This window comes from Dasypus novemcinctus, chromosome 15, assembly GCF_030445035.2.
Source record: "Dasypus novemcinctus isolate mDasNov1 chromosome 15, mDasNov1.1.hap2, whole genome shotgun sequence".
NCBI classification, from domain to species: Eukaryota; Metazoa; Chordata; class Mammalia; order Cingulata; family Dasypodidae; genus Dasypus; species Dasypus novemcinctus.
The window spans coordinates 61,364,302-61,389,559 of NC_080687.1; the positions used below are offsets into that span (position 1 = coordinate 61,364,302).

General features: G+C 37.5%; 1 pseudogene; it reads right to left on the minus strand.

Annotated features, from left to right (window-relative positions):
• Nucleotides 1-8,155: 8,155 nt before the first annotated feature.
• Nucleotides 8,156-18,043, minus strand: LOC101446473 (spermine synthase pseudogene; annotated as a pseudogene).
• Between the last annotated feature and the right edge of the window lie 7,215 nt (nt 18,044-25,258).

The following is a 25,258-nucleotide window of genomic DNA, read 5'->3' on the forward strand; positions in this document are numbered from 1 at the left end:
TGAGGTGCAGCGGTGCTCAGAGATGTATTCACCAAATGCAATGAATGTCTCACGATGATGGAGGAGATTGTTGTTATGGGGGGGAGGAGTGGGGTGAGGGGGGTGGGGGTATATGGGGACCTCATATTTTTTGAATGTAACATTAAAAAAAAATAAAGACAAAAAAAGAAACATAAAAAATAATAAAAAAATAAAATATAAAAAAATATTGAGACTGGGGACATAAAGCAAAAGATTATTAGTTATAACATATTTAGAAAAAATGTCAGTATAAAATGGAAAATAAAAGTTCAAACTGAATTTAGTGTAGGAATAAATGTTTGACTAGAAATTGCAAAAAAAAAAAAAAGAAAAGAAAAGAAAAGAAAAACACCCCCATCCACTTCTCTCCATTCCTTTACAATGACGGCCACTCATGCCACCATAACCGCTTTCTTGAAGCCCTGGATTAGTTTCCTAACTAGTCTCCCTACATAAGCTCTGACCCATTCTAATGTGCTTTCCACACTGTTTCTAGAAAGAAACATCTTTTAAAGATATAAATCTGATTTTGTCACTGCCCTGTGTTTGGAGTTACAGGCTTTCCCCTGCTCTTAGTATAAGATCACAATCCTCAACTTGGCCTGCAGTTGCCCACGTGCTCTACCCCTACTCATTTCTTATCCATCACCATACTCACTCTCTTCCAAACTCTCCGTATGAAGGCTAACAGGCTTACAATTCCTAATACTGCTAAACGCTCTCCTGCCTGGTACTCTCCCACATTCCTGTATGTCTGCTGGGATTCTCTTCTGACTCAACCTGGCTCAGTTTCTTCCTCTAGGTCTCTGCTCAATGCCACTTCCTTCAGAAGTGTTTCCCCTCCTTACAGACTGGGTTTGGTCTCCTAGATTAGCTCAGAGGTCCTCACTGGCAACACTCATCATTCTGGTATGTTTGTTTAATGTTTTATGTCTATCCCTCAGCCTTTCTAGATCATCAATAGATCCCCAGGAACCATCAGGTGATTGTCCCTGAGTAGACAATTAATAAATATTTGTTGAATTGAGAAAATCCATAAAAGTTTCCACAAGGCCACTGAAGTAACTACTCTGGAAAACACTTCTTATTCATGTCACGTGCTGCTCTTTTTGATGGTTTCTCCGCTGCCTTCAGATAAAGCCCAAACTCCTAAATCTAGTATTAAAGGATTTGCTTTTTCTCACCCCACTTTATCTCTCTTACTTCTTTCTTTCCTTCACCCTCTTCTCACCAGACATTTAACTCTACTCAACTATTTTCAATAGCTTTTCTCTTCTGCTAGACATTTACATATTTTGGTCCCTTGGCCTGTTAGGTCCCCATCCTATGCTCATTTGCTTACCTATGCCCATTAGTGCCCACTTGAACATCTCCTCTTGTGTCTTCCACGTTCCAGGCCACTTGTCCTCAATATTGTAGTCGCCAATCTCTCCAGCTAGGCTCCTGCAGGTGAGGCAGCAGCATGAAGTCTTGAACATGTAGGAAGTCTGGTTTGTGCTCAGTTAATACATGCTGAATAAGGAAAGGAAGGGCTGGATGGATAAAGAGAGGTGCCGATCGTTACCAAGCTATACTAGGAAATAATAAGTGGTTGGATCATATTGGAAAAACTAAAACTTCAAAACTAATAAGTTTGATTTTAAAGAAAGATGCATTATAAATACAGGTGAATATATTTTAAATTATTTTCTACTTATGATGCCAGGTTTTTCCTGTTTTTATTTGGTGTTTATTATAATGTTATTAAAATTCTGTTATATATAGCATCACTTTTTTTTGTTGCTGAAGATTTCTACTTCCAGGGCTCAGCATATTAGATACATGCCCCCCTTCCCAATCTTTTAAGCCTCAGGGGTCAATTCCCAATCACCAAGATTTCCAGTCTAGACCAGTGCTCTCTCCAAGAAGTGTTGCCTCACATCTAGTCATAGCAAATTATCACATTAATTAGTAGTTAAACATAAATGGTCTCACTGGTTATGGTTTCATATGTATTAAGACTTGTCTTGACCTAGACTTCAGTTCCTTGAGTGCAGGGGACTTTTGGTGTCTAAAATGTGTGCAGGTGGGAGGGAAATTAATTTTTTTAACAGGATCTAGGTTAAGCCTCCAGAGAATACCAGGGCTAGCCAAAATTATCCTCAGTTTTACACATAAGGGAACTGAGGCCTGGAGATGTTCTATAATAGCAAGAGCTGGACAGAAACTTGAGTTAATGGATTCAAGTCTTTCCTTTTTACCCCCCTCTACACCATCTCACTATGTGCAGTAATGAACCAAGCACACATGAACATTAACATTTTGATTAATTGAGTACAGGATGCAATGCATTTTCTGGCATTTTTGACAAGTTTTGTTTTTTTCTAATAACAGATTAATGTTAAACACTGAAATAGTTTCCTCCTCTCTGAGAAAGTTTTACTGTTACTGCATATCATAAATGGATCATTTGTAGAATAACGTAAGGGCATATACTCTTTAAAAAGATGCTGAAATAAAAATGGTGAATTTTAGGTTGCATATATGTTACCAGGCTAGAACTGTACAACACAAAGAATGAATTGTAAGGTAAAACTATAGGCTATAGCTAAGAATGTCATTATAATAATAACGTTTCATCATTTGTAACAAAGGTAGCACACTAACGTAAAATATTAACAAGGTGGAAAACTGAGTGTGTGTATGGGGGGGTATATGGGAACTCTATACTTCCTGCATGATTTTTCTGTAAACCTATAACAATTTCAAAAGGCCAAAATAAAAATCCCAAGGACCATGAGCAGATATTTTTTCTTATTCTTCTAGAATAAAAATTAGGTTAAATACTACAAAATGCCTCCAGTATAAAAATTATTTTATGCTGGAATTATAGCAGTATACTGGAATGAACACTTGTCTTGCTCAATTTTCCATCATACCAAACCTGTGACAACCTGCTGTTCCTGCTATTTACATTCACACTTTTTAAAAAAGATTTATTTTATTTATTTATCTCTTCCCACCCCCTCGTTGTTTGCACTTGCTGTGTCTATTTGTCTTCTTTGTTTCTTTAGAAGGCACGGGGAACCAAACCCAGGACCTCCAATATGGGAGGGAGGAGCCTAATCTCTTAAGCCACCTCCCTTCCATGCTTGGTTGTTTCTCATTATGTTTTTCCTCTTGTGTCATTGGTGCATCATCTTGTCAAGTCAGCTTGCCACTCCTGCCCATCGTGCCAGCTTACCATCCTGCTCACCATCCTGCCTGTCCTCTTTAGGAGGCACCAGAAACCTCTACTCCTTGCTTTGTTGTGTCTCTCATTATGTTTTTCTTCTTCTGTCTCTTGCTGCATCATCTTGTTGTGTCAGCTTGCTGTGCCTGCCAATCATGCCAGCTTGCCATCTTCTTTAGGAGGCACTGGGAACCAAACCACAGACCTCCTATGTGGTAGGTGGGAGCCCAATTTCTTGAGCCACATCTGCTTCCCTACATTCACATTTACATACAAATAGACACACAGACACATACCTCCCCCCTTAACAAATTAACAATCTGAGTGTATAGAAAAGTAAAAATGATGAATACAGTTTGATCCCTTGATTCTGTTGGTTCGAATAGTAATAGCAGAAGAACCCAATGGTTTAGAAACTACCAAGGAAAGAAAGTATCTGGAACATCACAAAATAAAAATTTTTAAATGCCTTAGGTAGAGCAAATTTGTAGGAAATGAAAAATTAGCACCTTTTCAAGAATAACCCAATGTTACTCAAAGATGTAGAGAGTTGTTATCAGAGATGGTGTCCAGGTGTCTAGGTTTTTGGCTTCATCATGAGAAAGAATTCAAGGACGAGCCATAAATCAATTAAACCAGCAGGGAATTTATTGGGTGGTAAAGCAAAAGAACCGAAGTACACCTTCAGAGAGATGAAGGCAGGCATTTTTTTTTTTTTTTAAAAGATTTATTTATTTATTTAATTTCCCCCCCTCCCCTGGTTGTCTGTTCTTGGTGTCTATTTGCTGCATCTTGTTTCTTTGTCCGCTTCTGTTGTCGTCAGCGGCACGGGAAGTGTGGGCGGCGCCATTCCTGGGCAGGCTGCTCCCTCCTTCGCGCTGGGCGGCTTTCCTCACGGGCGCACTCCTTGCGCGTGGGGCTCCCCACGCGGGGGACACCCTTGCGTGGCAAGGCACTCCTTACGTGCATCAGCACTGCAAGGCAGGCATTTTTAAAGGAGAAAATGTGAAGTTCTGCCCTGGGGTCCCCTGTTTTATGGGGATAAAGGACTCCAGGGCCTGTGCTGATTGGCATGTTTGAGACAAAGCAGGGGAACTCCATAGGGTGATTTGATCTGCTTAGGAGTTGTGGGGTTGCTGCCCAGTGGTGATTGGCTTCTGGCTGCTGTCCATGAGCTCTGCAGGGCTTGTTGGCCAGGGGTGATTGGCCTCTGGTCACTGATTCACTAGACGTGAGGTAACCTGAAAGTGGGTGAGTGGTGGTGGAGCCCCTTCTGCCCCTTCCCTCTTTCCCACCTTGCCACGATGTCCCTGGCTGCCTTCTGATAATGCAGCCCTTGGGTGTGTGCTGGAAGCTGCCCCTTCCTAACTTGCCTTGGTGGCTCATCAGGTTAATGCTACAGCAGGGCAAGGCCTCAGTTCTCTTCCCAGGCTTATTAGGTTTTCATTCCCCTTCTTCCTAAGGTCCCTGTTCCATGTGCCTTAGAGCTACTTGATTTGGGGAGGAAAAAACTGAAAAATTTATTATATTTTGAAAGGTATAATGGCATGCCAATAAGTCATTAACACATAATATGATTTCAACGTGAAATGATGGTAAAAATTACCTAAAATGAAAATATATTGGAGCATTAAACTTCATATTCTCCCCAAAATAATAACTTTTGAAATTAGGTTGCTACACAGCAATTCCCCACATAGGTTGACAACATTCAGAAAAGACTAACAGTGTAGTTTGTAAAATCTTGGACAAATCTCATTAAATAAATAATAATCTCTCTTGATAAGACACAGTGTACAGACCATTGGCATTGGAAAATTCCCATGAATCTTCAAGCAGAGAGTAGTAGTACAAACATACAGGTTAATAATAAGATCTCACTAATTTTTTGGTGATTCCTTGACAGCTAACATTTTGTTTAAGGGGCTTCACATGAATTTTAACATTTCAGTTGCTTTGAAACACAGCCTCAAATTAATTGTATACTCTTCCTGGTAAAATAAATGAGGTCATCTTTGTCACAGAATGAATCTAAATAAATATTTTATATTCCGTAACAATTTGACTTTATTAATCAAAAATAATGTAAAACATTTAGTTAAGTAAAGGCATTTGGGAAAGTTAAACATGTATAGAAATGGAATATTTAGGAGATAATAGCAACAATAATGGTAAGAATTAGTGTATTACTAGAAGTGGAACAGATGGGAAATCATTTGCTATTTAAAAAATGATCTTTAATCCAGATTGAAGCAATTACAACATCCTCGTTGTAAACAATACAGAAAAGTCTAATGAGGAAATTAAAATTCTAATAATATCACCATGTAGAGGTAATTGAATAGAATAGCATCGTTTTGCTGTATTAACTTCCATTAAATTCATGTGTGTGCATCCTTAATTTCAGAATTATCATCATACTTGATTCACAGTTGTAACAATAATTTTTCACTCAGTATTATTTCCTAAGCATGTAAGTATTTTATCTTTTTGAAATACACACGCAAAGGATACTCTTTCTTTGAAAACATGATTTTTAATCTTTTTTTAAAAAGATACATAGATCACACAAAATGTTACATTAAAAAATGTGAGAGGTTCCCATATACCCCACGCTCCACACCCTCCACTCCTCCCACATCAACTTCTTTCATTGGTGTGGCACATTGACTGCATTTGATAAGTACATTTTGGAGCACTGCTGCACAGCATGGATTATAGTTTACACTGTAGTTTACACTCTCTTCCAGTCCATTCAATGGGCTAGAAAACATGATTTAATGATGTCATAATATTCCAACTATGATTAATTTATTGAGTAATTCTCTAATCTTTGGGTACTTAATACATTTTTCATATTCCAACATTTTGAAGAGCAAGCATCACTGCTCAAAAACAGTTATGTACAAACTTGATTATTATTTTCCTGGCATGAATTTCTAGAAATATAGTTACTGGATCACAAGTTATAGATATTAATGCTTTTGAAACTGTTGACAAATTGCTTTCCCTAACGTTCAATATCCAATTTAGTTATTTGTATATGAAAATGCCATTTTTCAACATATCCTCACCAATACTGTGTACTATTTCAAAACTTTGTTGCCACCTTTATAGTTTGAAAAGGTAAGTCAAGAGATGGAATCTCTGTCAGTGTTAAATTCCCTTTTGCATGAACTTAGACATCAGTAAAATTATATTAAATGGAATGGTAACAGAAGGCTGCGGTATCCTATTTGGCAATTGGCTAATGTATTGCAACTTGACCTGGGGTGGTGTAAATCACAATCTAAAATACCTTTAAAATGCCAAAAGAAGAAGGACAATAAGGAGAAGAAAGAAGGAAGAAAGAAGGAAGAAAGAAGGAAGGAATTTGCTAGTATTAGCAAAAATGTCTTTGCTACATAATATTTTTACTTAAAAATCTAAAGAGAGCAGCCATATTATGAGATTCAAATATCCTCAAAATAATTATACTACCTTTTATTATATGACACACTATTGTATCCACATTACAGAAAAAGGAGTTGAGAAATAATAAATTAAGTGATTTGACTTAGCATAAAATAAGAGCTAATATTTTTTAAGCATTTACTACTTTCTATACACACTAAGTACATTAGCTCTTTTAACACTCAGACCAAACTTGTGAAATCTGTGTCACTACATTCCAGATGTAGTGAGGCTTAGTTCAGTAACTAAGTTACAATAGCACATAACTAGAAACAGCAAATTCTCAGATTTGAAGTAATATTTCATCATGAAACTTTTCTATGATATGGCTGTTTAATTTTTATTCAATGAAATTTGGCTCAAAGATTACGAAAGTTAGATATAATACCTATTTATATTTGCAAGTACTTTTGTTTTCTAAAACATACTGTTATTGTTGATTTATTGCAAGAATTTTTAAGAGCTTGCATACTGGGCATTTGGAGAATGCTGATGATTGACAACAGTGACAACTCAGGGCAGGGTTTTGTTTTTTTACTCCTCCTTTTTAGGATTAAGTTCAAAAAGTCTGTCTTCCTCATCCATATTAAAATATCTGTTACATATGTCTCTTCTCCTATTCTAACTATTACATGAGGATTCAGTTAGAAAAATGAACCTATGAAAATGGCATTTTTCTTTCTAACTCGTATTAGCATATCTAATTTGACCAATCTACAAGTCTTAGTAAGTTGTGTTTTTAGTGTCAATATTGGGTTTTGAAGTTACAGCCATATTGTAGTATTATTAGCCAATATAATAATAACATATACTGGAATGTTTTACAATCTAATGGGGAAGATGGAATTAGCCAACAAAACATATCATGCAAACACTTCCTAAATAATCAGGGAAATAGGAGTGGGTGTAGCTCAGTGGCTGAGCACCTGTTTTCCATGTATGGGGTCCCAGGTTCAATCCCAGTAACTCCTAAAATAATAATAATAAGATTAATAATAATTTGGCGTGCCTCATCCTGTAGCACACTTACAATCTATGTCTCTATTGTGTACTGCTTTTCTTTTCTTGTTTCTTTTTTTTCTCTTTTGTAATTTTAATGGAAGCAATGCTATTCATTTTTTAACTTTTATAAGCACCAAATTTCAATATTCAAGTCAATTTTTTTACAAGAAACACTCTCAAGAACTTCCCTCAAGAAGAAAACAATGATTTTCATTCTTTCTAACATCCAAATTGAAGACTTACCAAAACCAAAGCAAAAGAGCCCACACAGAAATAAAAAGTAACAAAAATCACATTCTAGGGTTTCAGTGCATTGAGCAGCCTTCATTGGGCTGCCTAATCATCCTTTAGCTGACTTTCAAAAAAGAACACCCAAGCTCATCAAAATATACCTTTTCCATTTGCTTTTTCTAAATTAAAAATAATAATTAAAAAAAACTTTAAAGGAATTCACAATCAATTGCCTGCCTTGTTTCAGTGTCATCTACAGCATATAAAGGTCAGGATGACTATTTGAGGAACTCATGACTAGGTGCTCTTAATCTTCAAGGCTTAGCTGTCTTCCAAACAGTGTAAAATACCCACAACTTCAAGTAGGAAGGGACAGAGATGACCTCCTTCGAGAATTCCACGGGACAATACAGCACCCGAGTTGTTTTACATAGAGAGACAGACTTCCATCGCTCTATGTTCCTATCCTGTTACAAAACTTTCATTGAAAGGTCAAGAATCAGTCTGAGAAACTCCCATGTGGAATCTTCTGGAGATGTAGAAATTGGAACAGCTGTCAAATCATTAATCACATAATCAAACTTCCTCCCTTCTTTGGTGTACTTCTTCAGTACTGGAATGCAGTCTCCTATTAGAATCTTCTATTAGAATCCTTAAAGATTGTCTAGTTACCACAAGTTTTTTGCATATATTTCCTACACCCATCAATCACCATTTGATCACTCTCTACCATAGTGACCATCTTTGGTTTCAGTTTGACTGTTTCACATAAGATGCCCCCATCCCCACCTCCCAGGATCAGTACATCTTTGCCAGTATAATCTTCTTTTCCACTGCCCATGATGGCCTGGGTATATGCCGAATTACCCTCTGCCAAATTAACATCCCCACTGAGGATGAGAATATTTCCAAATTGCTTTGTATGTACAATTTTAATGTTCTGATAAGGCGAGTCTTCATCATACACCACTTCATCTATGTCCTACTCAGCCAGGCACCCACCAGCAGTGGGCCAGTATCTGTCAATGGTCCCTCCTCGAACTATGGGTGGTAATCGCTTCGCCCTTCCAGTATTGTCCTGACTCAATTCTTTCATTCTTTCTTCTACTTTATTCAAAAGATTGTCAATTTCTTCTTTGCCTTGTGCATTGTTGCCATAACTCTGAAGGTCCAGCAACACCAATCCATGTGGGTAAATTCTCAAATTGGCAAAGCTGCCATTTTTGTTGGTGTAGGTTGCCAAATAGCCATGGTCCTGCCAGGTATACACTGACTCTGTCATCCCCTGCTCCTGGAAAATGAACTGGAGGACTTTTAGAATGGTCTTGCGATCAGCTTCAACTGAGCGTGAAGTCGAGGGTGCTGTGCCGTGCTGCTGCTGTGGTGTGGCAAGGCCCTGTGCCGTGCCTGGGGGAGGCGGCCGCAGGAGACTGGGGACCACGCGGCGTGCCAGGCTGTGGCCAGCTGGGAGTACACTCTTGTTTCTTAATAAACTTTTACTACCTCATAAAACAATTGGGAAAATAAAATATCATTTGGATGACTATATGTGCTTCATGTACTTGGTCCATTTTCTCCATCAGACTGTAAAATATTGGAAGAGATAAGTAGTTATTATATTTGCTTCTGCTGTGTTGGATGAAAAAAATAATAAAACCCTATGTCAGTTTGATATTATTTATGAACATTCCAAAAAGAGATATTGATTATGTTTGTAACCTGGCCTTTTCCTCTGGGTGTGATACCCTTTGATCGTATTAGATTCAGTTGAGATGCCTTTGATTAAATTATGTTAAGATTGGGGCTTTGATTTGACTACATCATTAGGGTGACTCGGTTTGAGTCTTCACCCTCTTTGTGGGCTATATAAACAGATACTCATCAAAGAGACACACAGAAGTAGATAACAAGGGAAGAAAAACACAGAGGAATATAGAGAGCTCCACAGACAGGGAAGACTAGAGAATTTGTCAGCTTTGATCCTGCAGCCCTGAGAAGAGAGATGAGCCATTTGCCTGAGAGTTTACAGCTGATCTTCTGAAAAGACCAGAGCAACTGAGCCCAGAAAGAAATGAGCCCTCCAGCCTACAGCTGAGATGGAAGAAGCTGGGCTCATGGAGCCTTTAGAAGAAAGAGGGAGGCTGGACCCTCGCAGATATATTGGCAGCCACCTTGCTTCAACACATGGCAGCAGACATTTGGTGAGAAAGTACCTCTTACGATAACTTGAGTTGGACTCTTTATGACCTTGTAACTGTAAGCTTCTATGCCAAATAAATACCCTTTATAAAAGTCAACGGTTTTCTGGTACTTTGCATCAGCACCTCTTTTGCCTAATACAAACCCTAAATATGTAAGGCCCATTTTGTAAACTTATACCATCATTGTCATGAACTGTAAGATCAACTAAGTTGGGAAATGGATGTGGCTCAACCAATCAGGCTCCTGTCTACCATATAGGAGGCCCAGGGTTCAATGCCCAGGCCCTCCTGGTGAGGATAAGGTGGCCCACATGGCAAACTGGCTCACACGGAGTGCCGGCCCATGCGGGAATGCTGCCCCGTGCAGGAGTGCCACCTAAATGGGAATGCTGCCCAGCGTGGGAAAGCCTCCCTGTGCAGGAATGCCAGCTGACTCAGAGAGCTGGCGCAGCAAGATTATGCAACAAGAGACACAGAGGAGAGAAAATAAGAAGACATAGCAAAATAGGGAGTTGAGGTGGTACTAGAGAGTAATCGTGTCTCACCCACTCCAGAAGGTCCCAGGATCGGTTCCTGGAACCTCCTAATGAGAACACAAAAACAAATGGGCACAGAGAGCAGACAACAGGGAGAACAGGGGGTGGGGAAAATTAAAAAAAAAAAAAACTTTATAAAAAAGAAAGATCAACTAAGTTGATCTTTAGGCTTTTAAAAGTATTTCCTAGTATAGGGTACACTGGCTCCTTCCCTCAGAATAACCTGGGGCACTTTGAAAATTATAGCTTTGGGAGGAAAGTGTTCTTAAACTAAGCTTCCAGTTGTAAATGATTTAACATTTAAAAATGTTTCTTCATAAGAAAAATAAGCTCTCCCATTGCTCTTTCTTATTTTACAGAAAAATATTAGATTTGTTTAGTTCCTCAAGTTGTAATCATCACTGTCCAAACTGCTCAACTGTAAACACAGGTATAACCAAATTTATGGGCCATGGATAGGTTATGGTTCAAAGTTTGGTGCTTAAAATTTGGAAACAATTTTCATAGAAAATATTTTAAACAATGTGGGTTTACAGGTAGGTTGTTCAAAGCAAAATAAGAATTACATAGGTGAAGTACATACTGTAGAATTTCCAGTCATACAAATCTGGCTCTAACTAGTAACATTTTCCTAGTTTTTAGTTGGGCAAAGTTCTTAAAACTTCTCCCAAAATACCCTCAGTGTGTAGGATCCATTTTATAGTTCTTCACAATCATTGTCCTGAAATGTAAAGCCTTGTTAAAGTTCAGTGTGAGGTACTTGGCCACCTGCTTCAGAATAATCTGGGACATTTTAGGAAATGCAGGATCCAGGGCTGCAAGTCAAACCAACTGCATCAGCATCTCTGAGGGTGGGCCCAGGAATCTTTATGTCAGATAAATAAGTTAGTGGTTTTTGAGGAAAAGGCTTTTATTTCTGAGCTCTTGATCCTGGGGCTGTGATTGGTTTGAGCCTCCGGGTTAGAACGGCAAGGCAGTACTTACCAGTACAATTCTTTCTGCAGTGAGCAGTCACCACCCAGTAATGCAGACCTGGTCAAGGTCAAAAAGCTCTGAAGCTCTGCTGGGTGCCCTACCAGCCCAACCTGCTTTCCATCACCCTTCCCTGGAGGGCAGGATTCTGAACAGGTATGCATGAGTGGGCCACTAAAAAAGAGAGGGGTAAAACGGAGGTTCTGTTTTGTTTATTTACTATCCTGGTGGCTTTCTGAATTATGAGGACTCGATGTTTCTAGAATGATTACTAAACAAATTTCTAACCAAAGATATTGATTAACTCAGATTTAAACGTAAATCTTTTTTGTTCCTATTTTTCTCAATAAAGGAAAAACTGAAAATCATGCCTGGATTGATCATCAAAATGAATGCCAGTAATAATCATTCAGTGATGTATGGACAGGATAACCATACATCCAGTCAGCTTGGGACAGTCTTGACATAAGCCTGATCTTCTGGCTAGCTCACTAATAGAACACACTCACACTCTCAGTAGTTCTCAGGCACTATTGAATCTGGATGATCAATGATGTGGTCACCTAGTGTCTATATACAAACCTGTGATAGAGCAGAGTGTACTGTGTCAGGACATGTCTTTGTATTTGTGTATGTTTTTAAAATAAAATACTATGTATGATCAATTTCATGAAAGCTGAGTCATCAGGAAAATGTTTTTCAGTAACTGGGTTTTCTGGTAATTTGAATTCTGACCCCACAAAGTTTCATTTCACTGTATATAGGGCCTTTTGCTTTGGTCATTTTAAACTTTGGGGTGAAGGTAAATCAGAAATACAATGTGACAAAGACCCTCTAGGCACTGAGCTAGAAAGGCATTCCCATAATTGGGAACTGAAGTAATTTTGATTATATTTAAAAGTCTTTTGGAAGGAATTGAATTGAAAAGTAGATGGGCCTTAGCACTCTGTAAATAGGTAATAAAAGACAGCTTGACAACTGAGGGCAGACAAAAAGACAAGCAAAATGATTTTACTTTATACCAGGAAAGACATTTGGCACTTTCTATTTACAATCTTTGTGACCATTAATTTGTTAATCCAAACAATCTCCTGGTAAAATATGCCAGCATTACCATCACTTGCTGCAGAAGCAAAACATGAAATACTGTAAGATTAAGGGGCTTTAGTATGAATTGAAAACGAATGGCAGGCACAGTAAGAATTAGAACTAAGTCTCCGTGGGGTAATTCTCTTTGGCATCCAGCAAGCCAGAGAGTTTCTGGGGTGAAGCCAATGTGCCCCTCTTTGGTTATAGAAGAGCACCCTGAGGAATGCACAAATCTAGTGAGGAAAGATCAGCTCAAAGCCACTTTGAAACCCAAGTGGAATGTGTAAGTCCAGGAGGCACGAAGATGCGATCTTTGCCTGAGACCTCCCTGGAGAGAAAGGCAAGGTTCAGTTTCCCCTGAAAGGAAACAGATACCAAAGAAAATCAGCAAATGGACTCAGTAAGGACTCCAAACTGCCTCAATTGATAGCAAAGAGTAGGAAAGGGAGATCAAGGGAACAAAGCTCTTTATGTTTAGAAGTTGCATCTTTCCAGAGCAACCGCAGCCATGCTTTGAAACAAATGGCTATTGGGATCATCAGCGGGAAAAAAAAATCACTGCAATTTTTTAAACCCAAATGAAAATCTGAAAAATAAATGGTTTACTTGCAGAAAGCTCAGAAGAAGAGAACTAGGTGTTCTTTTACTTCATGCTAAACAACAAATTTCCAGTCAATTCACTGAACAAACATGACAAAATGCTATTAAATTTCTGTAACTAATAGCAAATCAGATGACTTTTTTAAAAATTCTATTAGTTTTAGTATTGAGAAGTTCTCCATTGATTGCCAGAAAGTCTTTTTACTTTATATAATTTTGGGATTGGGAATTCTTTAGAAGAAAAGGCAGACTCCTAACTTATACTTACATCAAAACAAATTCCCAATGTACTATAAATTTAAATGAACAAAGAAAAGCACTGGAAGAAAATTCATATTGAAGAGGTGGTCCTTGGCTGCGTTCGTGTGCTCGGTGTGCAGAATAAACAGACACACTGAAGTAGGCTAGGGAGGAAAAGAGGATTTATTCCCTGGAAGGAGACTGGAGATGTACAATCTCAAATCAACCTCCCCAATTAAGGGTTTTTCTCACAGATTTTATAGCAGTTGAAACAAAGAAGGTTATTTATCAAGGTGACATTCCTAAGGAGGATCTGGAAAAATTAGTTTTTGCTTTAATCTTAAAATACACATGGTACTTGAGGTTTAGTAATCTTGGGTTGATAAGGATGGGGGACTGGTATGAATGTGAATGTACAGGGAAGGACATTGAATAAAGATGAGGAAGCGCATAGTTACATATTTTTTAATGGAGCTAAGTCTGGTTAATGTTAAATCTGTAGCTTGGAGTGCTTCCTGACAGGTGAGCAAAAGTTACATTGAATTTTCCTAAGATTATAAGGTACAGTTCAATGCCTTAATATTTAAGTTTACTGGGTTTTTCTAGTACTGCAATATGACTCTAAATAATTTTGGGATGGAAAATATTTGCCTATGCATGTCACATAGATAGAATTATATAGGAAAAAAATTGATATATTTTCTATATACACATGAAAATACTGTAAATAAAGTTGACTAGGAATCACTTGGAGAAATATTTGCAGTATATCATTAATGTCATAAATGGATAAATGTCATTAATATACAAAGAGCAAAGTACTTTTATGAGTTAGTGAATATCTGATAAAATAATGTGCAAATAAAATAAATACTTCAAATGTAAACTTATTTTCTCCAAACCAAGAAAAAAGTATAATTTCCATCAAAATATTCATTTGCCTTTCAGAGACATTTAATGTGATACTTAAATACACCACTGCTATAGCATACGTTATCTCTGGAATGCATTATATGGGTTTTTGTGAACAAATTTCACCTTCAAAATTACATAAAAGAAGTATTAATAAATAAGATGCAAGCAAAAAAACAAGAATTGATCATGATGATAAAGATAATATTTTAAATTACTAATAAAAGATACAGTTGCCAATAAATGGATTGGGATAACTGAGTAGATACCTGAAAAAAATTAAATCAGATCCGTACATCGTACTTTATACAAAATAAGTGGCATATAGGTTAAAAATGAAAAGTAAATCCTAAAACATAAAAACAATCTACAAAATTTATAAATTTATAAATTTATAATTATGAATTGGAAAAAAAATCCTAAGCATGACACAAAACTCAGAAACCAGAAAAGATTTTGTAAATTTAATTATATAAACATAATTTAAATGTAGTAGTACATTTCAAAAAAGTCCTAATCTATTGCAATTTGACTATATTTATCAACATGATAAATGAATATACTCTTTAACACCAGCCGTTCTATTCCTACAGATGTAGTGGCTTGTTAAGAAATGATACATTTAAAAGGAAATTCATCTTTAGCATGCTTTGTAAATACAAAATATTGGATTGTATAGCTGCTCATTGAGTTGGCATATTGTTATCTGCTGTAACTCATGCCAATAAGATGTGAAGAATTCCCAAATAGGAATTTGATTACCCAGAAAGAATTATGGACTAAATGGAAATTAAATAACTAAACCAATACTTTATTTCATTCTTAGAGATTATTATTTTCAATAGTTAGAGCTGTAATATAAAATTTAGAATTGTGTTATAATTAATATATTATATTAGAATTATTATTTACATTTAAAAATATTTGTTGCCATACTATTTCTTTTTTTAATACTTTTTTATTTAAAAAAAATACTTCAGATTACATAAATATTACATAAAAAATATAGGGGATTCCCATATGCCCCATTTCCTACCCCCCTCACACACTTTCCCACATTAACAACATCCTTCGTTAGTGTGGTACATTTGTTACAATTGATGAATGCATGTTGAAGCATTGCCACTAAACATGGATTACATTTTACATTATAGTTTATACTCTTTCCCACACTATTTTGTAAGTTATGAAAAATTATATAATGGTCTGTATCCATCATTACAACATCATTCAGCACAATTCCAATGTCCCCAAAACATCCCCATATTACACCTGTTTTTCCTTTTTCCTTCCCTCAGAACCTCCTATGGCCACTGCCTCCACATTAATGATAAAAGTCCTTCCATTATTAGTGTAACATTAAGTCTATAGTAGAGTAACCATAAGTCTACTCTAGTCCATTGTTAATTCCCCAATCCTGAGGATTCTGGATGGTGATGCCCACTCTGCCTCTAAATGAGAGAGGGCTTAGATCCCATGGGGCAGATTGATGGGACTATCTTGCTTGCAGCTGCAGACTCTTTCTCTTCCTTGGGACAGGCATTCCATCATCATCTCCTTGTTAGTTTTCCTGGGTGAGTCTAATGAATTGGAGAGTAGGTGTTGCAACTCTGGCCCAGCTGACAGATGGACAGCCCAAAGATTTAAGTCTCTTGGACAGACACCTATTAAGCTTGGTATTAATAGTTCAAATAGAAGGGGCAGAAGAGCCATGTGTAGGGAAACCACAAATGAGTCCAACTCTGTTATACTGGGGAGCATAAATTCCAAAGTAGGGCCCAAAGTAGGGTTCAAGGCACCAAATTCCTGAGCAACTTGCCCTGACTATAGTCTCTGGATGTTTCCAGAGCCCTCAGGAACCCTGTTATTTGGGGACGTATCTACTTTGGCAGTCAATGAGGTCCTGCTGAGACATGCACAAGGATAACCTCTGGAATGACTTCCTGACTCACTTTGAAGCCTCTTAGCCATGTAAACTAATTTGTCTTTACCTTTTCCCCCTCTTGGTCAAGATTTTTTTCTAGTTACATTGCTAGTTGGTGCTTTGTAGTAATCCATCAGTGCCAGGGAGGCTCATCCCCAGGAGTGATGTCCCATGCCAGGATCAGGGAATGGTAATACATTTATATGCTGAGTTTGGCTTTGAGAGAAGCCACATTTGAATGACAAGGAGATTTTCAGGGGGATAACTCTTAGGTAACATCTAATACCAGGCTAAGTTTCAGTTTCAAAGGAAATGGTTCATAAGTACAGTCATCAATATCAAAGGCCTTTTGCAATGTTCCATCCTCCTTCATTAGGCATGATTATATTAAATCTAACCTGGTCATGAAAACAAAACAAAACAAAGCTACAATGCATTATCATTTCACACCTATTAGACTGGTCACAATGAAAAAGTTAGAAAACTGTAAATATCAGAAAGGATGTAGAGAGATAGGAACATTTACTCACTGTTGGTGGGAATGTAGGATGGTATAGGCTCTGTGAAGAATTATTTGACAGTTCCTAAGGAAGTTGAATATAGACTTGCCTTGTGACCAGGCAATACCATTGTTAAGTATATACCCAGAAGAACTGAGAGCAGTGACATGAATAGACATCTGCACACCAGTGTTCATAGCGGTGTTATTTATGATATTCAAAAATTTGAAAATAAACCCAGCTGTCCATCAACTGCTGAATGGATAAACAAAATCTAGTGTATACATGCAATGGAATAGTATGCAGTGGTAAAAGTATATGAAGACATGAAGCATATGACAACATGGATGAACTGGAGGACATTATGTTGAGTAAAGCAAACCACTTCCCAAGATTTGTTTAAAGTATCTGGAGTTTTAGTTCCAGAATATTCTTAACTTTAAATTAAAAACACTCAGAACATTATACCTCAGATTAACTAAAGCTACGTATTTTAATTTGTAAAATTCCAGGCCCGAATGTAAGGAGTTTGTGTCTATTGAATCTCTTAATATGTCTTACCCCTGAAACTAGAGTTGCCACCATCAACTCTGTTTGATCATAAGGACATGGGGAGCAACTGGTCTAGCTTAGAATCCTTCCAGAGATAGGTTTAAGGACATACAGTTTAAGGAAAGCCTTAGTAAAGTCATTTGAGTATTAGTCCTTACTTCATAGTTGGTCTTCAAAAGCTGGATTTTTGGAAGGCTATGGGATAACCATAACCAAATCCTTCCCATCCATATGACCTTGCCTTAATATACTCTCCTTTCCGCCAGTGCTCCTCTATAAGGACTCTTAATTTCCTGGCTTCCTTCCTGTTTCATTAGGTACCTACACAACGCTGAACCTTATTACCTGCTATGGTAGATTGAAAAAATGACCCTATACATTTCAGCTTCTGCCATCAAGGAGTCTACTTCCCCAACCCTTCTATCAGGGCTGGCCTTGTGCTTTCTTTGACCAACAGCATGTGGTGGCTGTAAGGTTGATTGAACTTGTAGCCTATACCTCAAGAGATCTTCTCCTGCTGCTGTTGGAATCCTGAGAGCAACATTACCAAGCTCAGGATAGCCTTCTGGATTATTAAAGACATGTGCCCCATGAGCCATAAGTGCTCCAGTTAATAATGAGGAAAAACTCAGAAGGAGAGCCATCTACTTGACCAAGAGCTGACCATAGGCACATGATGAGTCTATTGAAAACCAGTAGAATCACCCTGCTTCACCTGATCTTGTCAACTCACACAAGCATGATCTATTTAAATGGCTGCTGTTTTAGACCACTAAGTTTTGGGAAGGTTTATTATGCAGCAATAGATAATTGATACATTATCCTTCTGAAATAGCCCCCTTGGTGGATTCTTACCTCTGATGCTAGTTATTAGTATCACTGTGATGTACTATCTATCTCAATACTCTTCAGATATACTAGTCTAATTGCTAAACTTGGCTTTTAAAGCAAATAATTTCCCTTTAAAATTATTCTTCCTAATAACGCAACTCCAAGACTCTAGATACAAGTTAGTGTTATCTAATTCTGTGCTCCTTTCTACCCTATCATGTCCTTTCCACAGACCCATCTTTTAGTGCCAAGAGTCACCTGTTTTTAACTAATCACCTTGTTCATCATCTTTTTCTCTTGGGTTGATTGTCCAGTGTGAGGATTTGACTATCTTGGACTCTTACATATTGCTTTGCAAGTTTTCTTACATTGGGTTCTGAAGAACAGCATGGGCCTTTGAGACAATAATATTTCAGAGACAACATTGATACTTTGTATCAGATACCTCTGGGATATATTTGAATAAGCAAAACAAAGTTAAAGTGGTTTGCTTTTTTCTTTGTTTTACTTCTTAAATTCTTTTCTTGAAATCATTTTATGAATTTCTAACAACAAAGGAGGTAGGTAGAGCATAATGCAAATGAACTTAACCATGGGACTATTAACATTTCAGTGATGTGAATTTTGGAAATATTAATATTACTTTAAGCTGAAATAAATAAAAACTGCTGTGAAATAAAACTTTGGCCCTTAAATGCCTGTTTGAGAAGAGTAAGAGAGAGAACTCATTAATCATATGGCAACTAAAGAAGCTATTTTATTTTTCTCAAAATTCAGTACCATGAATTTCTGGACTGTATTTCCTTAGGTAGTAGGTTATCCATATTTTATATTTATAGGTATTGTTGAAATATTTGCCTTTTTATTTGAAACAGATATTTTAAATAAGAAATTGATCAGTCTCTGACTATTAAGCCACCTAAATAATCCCCTATTTATAAGAATAAATGTATAAACACAGCTATAGTTATATATAAAGTTAATTTTATGGGTGACAGACTAAAGTAGAGCTGCCCAATTGTGTGCTACAGCACCCTCATTGATCTGAATTGATTATAAGTGCACCAACACATTGATCAACCAGGAATCAGGTCGATTGCTTCTGCCTGTATTATCAGCTTTATCCATTTACTCCACATGTTGTACAAATAGTATTTTCTACATATGTTATGAGAAAAAATTGGGGAAGCATTAATTCTCAAATTTTAGTGTGCAAAAGTATCCCCTCAGAAACTTGTTAAAACAGATTCAGAGCCCCATTCCCAGGGTTTCTGATTGAGATCAGTCTATGGTAAGGCTAGTGTGGTGGTTTGGAACTGCACGCACGTCAGAAAATCATGTTCTTAAAGGTAATCCATTCTTGTGAGTGTAAACATTTTGATAAGGTTACTTCAGTTAAGGTTTGACCCAGAGTGGATCTAATCCTCTTACTGGCGTACTTTATGAGGGAATGGAATTCAAACAAAAAGAAAAAAGAAAAATGCCAGAGAACAAAATCCCAAACTCAGTCTGAAAAGAATGAAGAGACCAGCAGATGCTGCATGTGCCTTGCCATGTGAGAAAGAAATCCAGGATTGCGGAAGAAAACCGTGCCTTATGATGCCTTGATTTGGACATTTTTTTCTCAGCCTCAAAACTGTATGCTGGCAAAATAATAAATCCCCACTCTTAAAGACATTGCATTTCATGGTATCTGCTTTGAGCACCTTAGACTAAAACAGCCAGGAATCTAAACACTTCAGATAGTTCTGGGACAGAAGGTCAAGGATCTTCCTTTGAAAAACACTGGTACATCAGTGGTCAGTATCTGTTAACAGGAGAAAAGGAAATTTTCTTTTTTTTTTCAGAACTTCTTCACTCTCATTCTATAAATGTGGAGTGTCCCAGGGTTTCCTTTTGGACTTTTCTCCCACTCTCTAGGTGATCTTATGCAGTTCCATGGCTTTAAATATCATCTATGTACTGATAACCCCAACTTTTAAATCTCTAGCCTGGACCTCTCCCATAATCTCTGAAATTGGTTATTTTATTTTCTATTTACCATTTCCATTTGGATTTATAATTAGGAGATTAAATTTGTCCCCAAATCTTCCCCTTACCCAGTAGTTACCATTTTAACTAATGCCTTTGCCAGTCTACATTCTTAGTTGTTCCAGACAAAAGTTTTAGGGTTATTCTTTTTGATTTTTAATTATTTTTTTTTAATTTTTAAAGAAGTTTTAGGTTACATAAATGTTGCATAAAAAATATAGGGTAGTCCCATATGCCCCAACCCCTCCCCCTCCCACACTTGCCTACATTAACAACATATTTCATTAGTGTGGTACATTTGTTACAATTGATGAACACATATTGAAGCATTGCTACCAACCATGAACTATAGTTTACATTATAGTTTATACTGCACAATTTTATAGGTTATGACAAAATGTATAATGGTCTGTATCTGTCATTAAAATATCATGCAGGACAATTCCAATGTCCTGAAAATGCCCCCATATTATACTTTTTCTTCCATCATTGCAATATCGTGCGGGACAGTTCTAATGTCCCCAAAATGCCCTTCCATGACACTTATTCTTCCCTCCCCTTCCCCTCAGAACCTCTGGTGGTCAGTGCCATTATATCATTGCTAGAATAATAAGTCTACTTTAGTCCATTGTTCATTCCCCAGTCTGGAGGGTTTGGGGCTACTGATGGCCACTCTGTTTCTGATCTAGAGGGGGTTTAGATCCCATGGTACAACTATTTGCTTGCAGTTGCTGACAGTCTGTTCCTTGGGTTGGATGTTTATACAAGACAATAGATCTTACAGTGATGAAAGACACAATGTCTAAATTTTTAAAATATTATTTGAAAATTTTTTGTATTTTATTTATTTTAAAAATTATTATTATTTCATTTTCTTATTAATTTTATTTATTTATTTATTTTTTTGCCTTTGTTTTTGGAGAGGTTTTGGATCACAGAAGGGTCACAATTGTGGCAGGGGAAGATCATCAGTATGGGGTTACAGTGATGGGGTGGGGTATATCTGAGGTATGCCTCAGGTACAAGAATTCATGACTTCAAGAGTTCATGGGGCATTGTCTTGGTGGGTAGAAACCCACACAATAACTGAAACAATATTGGATTCCCATCCTGGAGAGTCCTGCTACATTCTCTAATAGAATGGCAAGAATCCCCCAAATACGTGGGCAGTGCCTAGTGAAGGAAGAGAGACCATTATGCCAGACCTTTGGTATTGATGGTTGTACTTATGAACTTTTACTTGTGAAATTGAAATTTAGCCTAGTATTATATATTGTCTAAGAATTACCTCCTGAAAGCCTCCTTTTTTGCTCAAATCTGGCCACTTTCTAAGCCAAACTCAGCACATAAATGTGCTACTGCCCTCCCCTACTCCCCCACTCCTGGCATGGGACATGGCTTCTGGGGATGAGCCTCTCTGGCACTGAGGTACTATTACCAAGTACCAACTAGCAGGCATCTGGAAAAAGACCTTGACCAAAAGGGGGAAATATTAAGTACAAATGAGTTTTTATGGTTAAAAATTTTCAAAGTGACTCGGGAGGTCATTCCAGAGGTTATGCAAACGTTAATCTCAGCAGGACCTCATTTACTACCACAGTAAACAGTGGCCCAAACAGTGGTGCTCCTGATGGCTTTAGAGACATCTATATACTATAAACAGGTCAGACAACCCAGGAATTCTACATCCTGTTAGTAGGCCTTTCTTTGGAATATATGCTCCCCAGTGTAACAGAGTTAGACTAATTTATGGTTTCACTACACATGGCTCTTCTACCCCCTTTTATTTGAACCTATAATAAGCATTGTATTTATTAAATATATGTCCCAGAGACTTAAATCTTTGGTCCATTCATGTGCTGGTTGAACTCTGCATCTCAGCAGAGTTGCAACACCTACTCTCCAGTTCACTGGACTCACACAGCGCAACTAACAAGGAGATGATGATGGACAATGCCCATCCCGTGGAGTTATTCTTAACACCACTTTTTTTTTCTCCCCACTCCAAACACTGGGTATGTCCTCTCAGCTCTATCTTCTAAACATACCTAGAAACTTAACTTTCTCACCATCTACACGGCTGTCCCTTAATCTAACCCTCCTTTCTCATCTGGACTATTGTAATTGCCTCCTAATTATTCTCCCTCCTCCCACCCCACTCCAACTGCAATCTATTTTCCGTATTTTCCATATAGTACCCAAAATGAACCTGAAAAATATAATATGTCATTTCTCCATGCAAAACCTTCATGTCATTTATCCATGTAAAACCTTCCAAGGGCTCCCATCTCATTAAGAGTATAATCTGAAGTCTTTGTCAGGGCCCAAGAGGTCTTATATGATTTAGCTCCTTGGAAATTTTTTTAAGATTTTGCTCATTGAACAACTTTGTATTTCTGTTTCCTCTGCCTAGACGATGCTATACCTAGACATTTTCATGACTTTCTCTTCATTTCTTCTATATCTCTGGTCAAAATTCACCTTTTCAGAGAGGGCTTTCCTCACCATACCCCCATCACTCTCTAGGACCCTTACCCTTTTTGGTCATATCTACTTGTCACTTGATGTATTAATTTCCTGTCTGTCTCTTTCCAAACTAATACCCCCATGAATAGGAAATCCATCTGTATTATTATTATTATTTTAAGATTTATTTTTTTTTCTCTTCCCTCCCCCTCCCCCACACTGGTTGTCTGTTCTCTGTGTCTATTTGCTGCATGTTCTTCTTTGTCCACTTCTGTTGTTGTCATCGGCATGGGAATCTGTGTTTCTTTTTGTTGCGTCATCTTGCCGTGTCAGCTCCCCGTGTGGGCGGCACCATTCCTGGGCAGGCTGCACTTTCTTTTGTGCTGGGTGGCTCTCGTTATGGGGCGCACTCCTTGCACATGGGGCTCCCCTACGCTGGGGACACCCTTGCGTGGCACGGCACTCCTTGCGCGCATCAGCACTGTGTGTGGGCCAGCTCCATACGGGTCAAGGAGGCCTGGGGTTTGAACCACGGACCTCCCATGTGGTAGATGGACGCCCTAACCACTGGGCCAAGTCTGCTGCCGCCATCTGTATTATTAATTGTTGTATCTCCAGTCTAGAAGTGTGCTTGACTCAGAGTAGATGCTCAATATTTAAATTAATAAGTGAACATGTGATCATATAAAATACATGCTTAGTGAATATTATAGTTTCATTTATTAACTCATTATTTGTAATATACTATTAGAAAGAAATTCTTTCACATGTATGTCAAGGGTGACTGACATATGCAGTCTGAGAAAATATTAGTGAACAGTTGTCAAGAATTCAAACATAGGTATTCCATAAATAATAAGAGTAACTAGTATATATTAGTCATGGTTTCCACAGAGCCTTTCCACTGTGCTCTTATCCTCACAACTATACAGGCAGGTATGATTAATACTCCTTTTTTTATAGTTGAGGAATTGTGGTCAGAGGGTTAATGTCACTTGTCCCTGCTCACAAAGAAAACATGCAACAGGTGAGATTTATTGTACTTTCAGGGTGTACCGTGCACTTCATAAGTGCTTTTAGGCAGTGCTCCACACCCTGATGAGGAATGCATTATTTCCCATGCTATCAATGGAAATGGAAACTTAAGCTGCAGAGTTACTTAGGCCCAGATTCAAAACTAGGCAGACTGAAGCTGGAACAAGTGCTTGTTACCCATGACTGCTGCCTCCTATGGCCTCGGCCACCCCTTGCTCTGTCCTCTGGCAGCTGTGTTATCAGCACAGCAGATGGAAATGTGTTCTGTTGGGCATGCTCAGAACACATACATGCTGGTATCACTTTGTCAGTAAAAAATGAAAAAAATACAAAGTTACTGGACATTTAAGTTTACTGCCCGTAAACAGATTTTTCAAATACATATAGAGATCAAGGCTACATGAAACAGCTTTATATTCAACTTTTGATGTGGCACAATTAATGTTGCTGTGAATACCATTAGAAAAAATTCTTACCTCTGGCATACACTTTTTTTTTTTTTAATATTGAAGCTCAGGACTGAGTAATTTAGTCTTATTCTGAATGATTCCTTAATTTATTGAATAATTTGTATGGATCTGTTTGACTCAACTATTTCAAAGTCACAATGTAACAGTACATCATTACAGTCAGATCTTATAAGTATAGTCATTTCTTGAATTTGGTACTGCATTTATTCTTTTGCAGTATCAAAAATATAGGTGGGAGGATTGGACTTTCTGTACTACAATAATGAGATTTTCCAGACTGCAATTACTCCCTAACAGAGTTTTATTTTTTTAAAGGTAGTAAATTACTAAACATATGCTGTGTGACTTGACTTGTTTGGTGAAAAGGATGAGATTGATGAGCCCAGATGGGCCCTTGCAATGAAGAAAGAAGCCCAAGATGGTTCAAATTTTAATTAGGTTTGCTAATAAAATGTATGTAGGGAGGAGGCAGATATGAGTCTCCTCATAAATTCATCATTCATTCATTTACCGAAATGTATTGAGTGCCTATGTGTGCTAGGCCCTGTATTAGAAACTAGGGAAGCAATGAAGAATAAGACATAATTCTGGACTTTGTGGAACTTATATTATAATTGTACTCAGGACTTTCCACATATTGACACTTGTCTTAATGAAGTTTAAATAAATTCTAGATCATTTTCTGACTATATCACATTAACCAGTTACCAAGACCACTAACCAAAGATCAGAGTAAATAAATATATAGAGATGCTAAATCTTTGAAGAAACACTATTTCAAAGCACATGAAATTGAATGGAGAGAGTATGATTGAGCAGTAATGTTACCTTGTTATTAGACAGAAGTTTGTCTCCTTGATTCTTAAAAAGTTGCCTTTCTAATACTATAGTCCAGTGTTAGTTCTGAAGATGTACCTGGAAGTCTTATGAAAATGATTACTCATTTTAAACGAAAATGTAAACCATTAAATGGTTTGTATG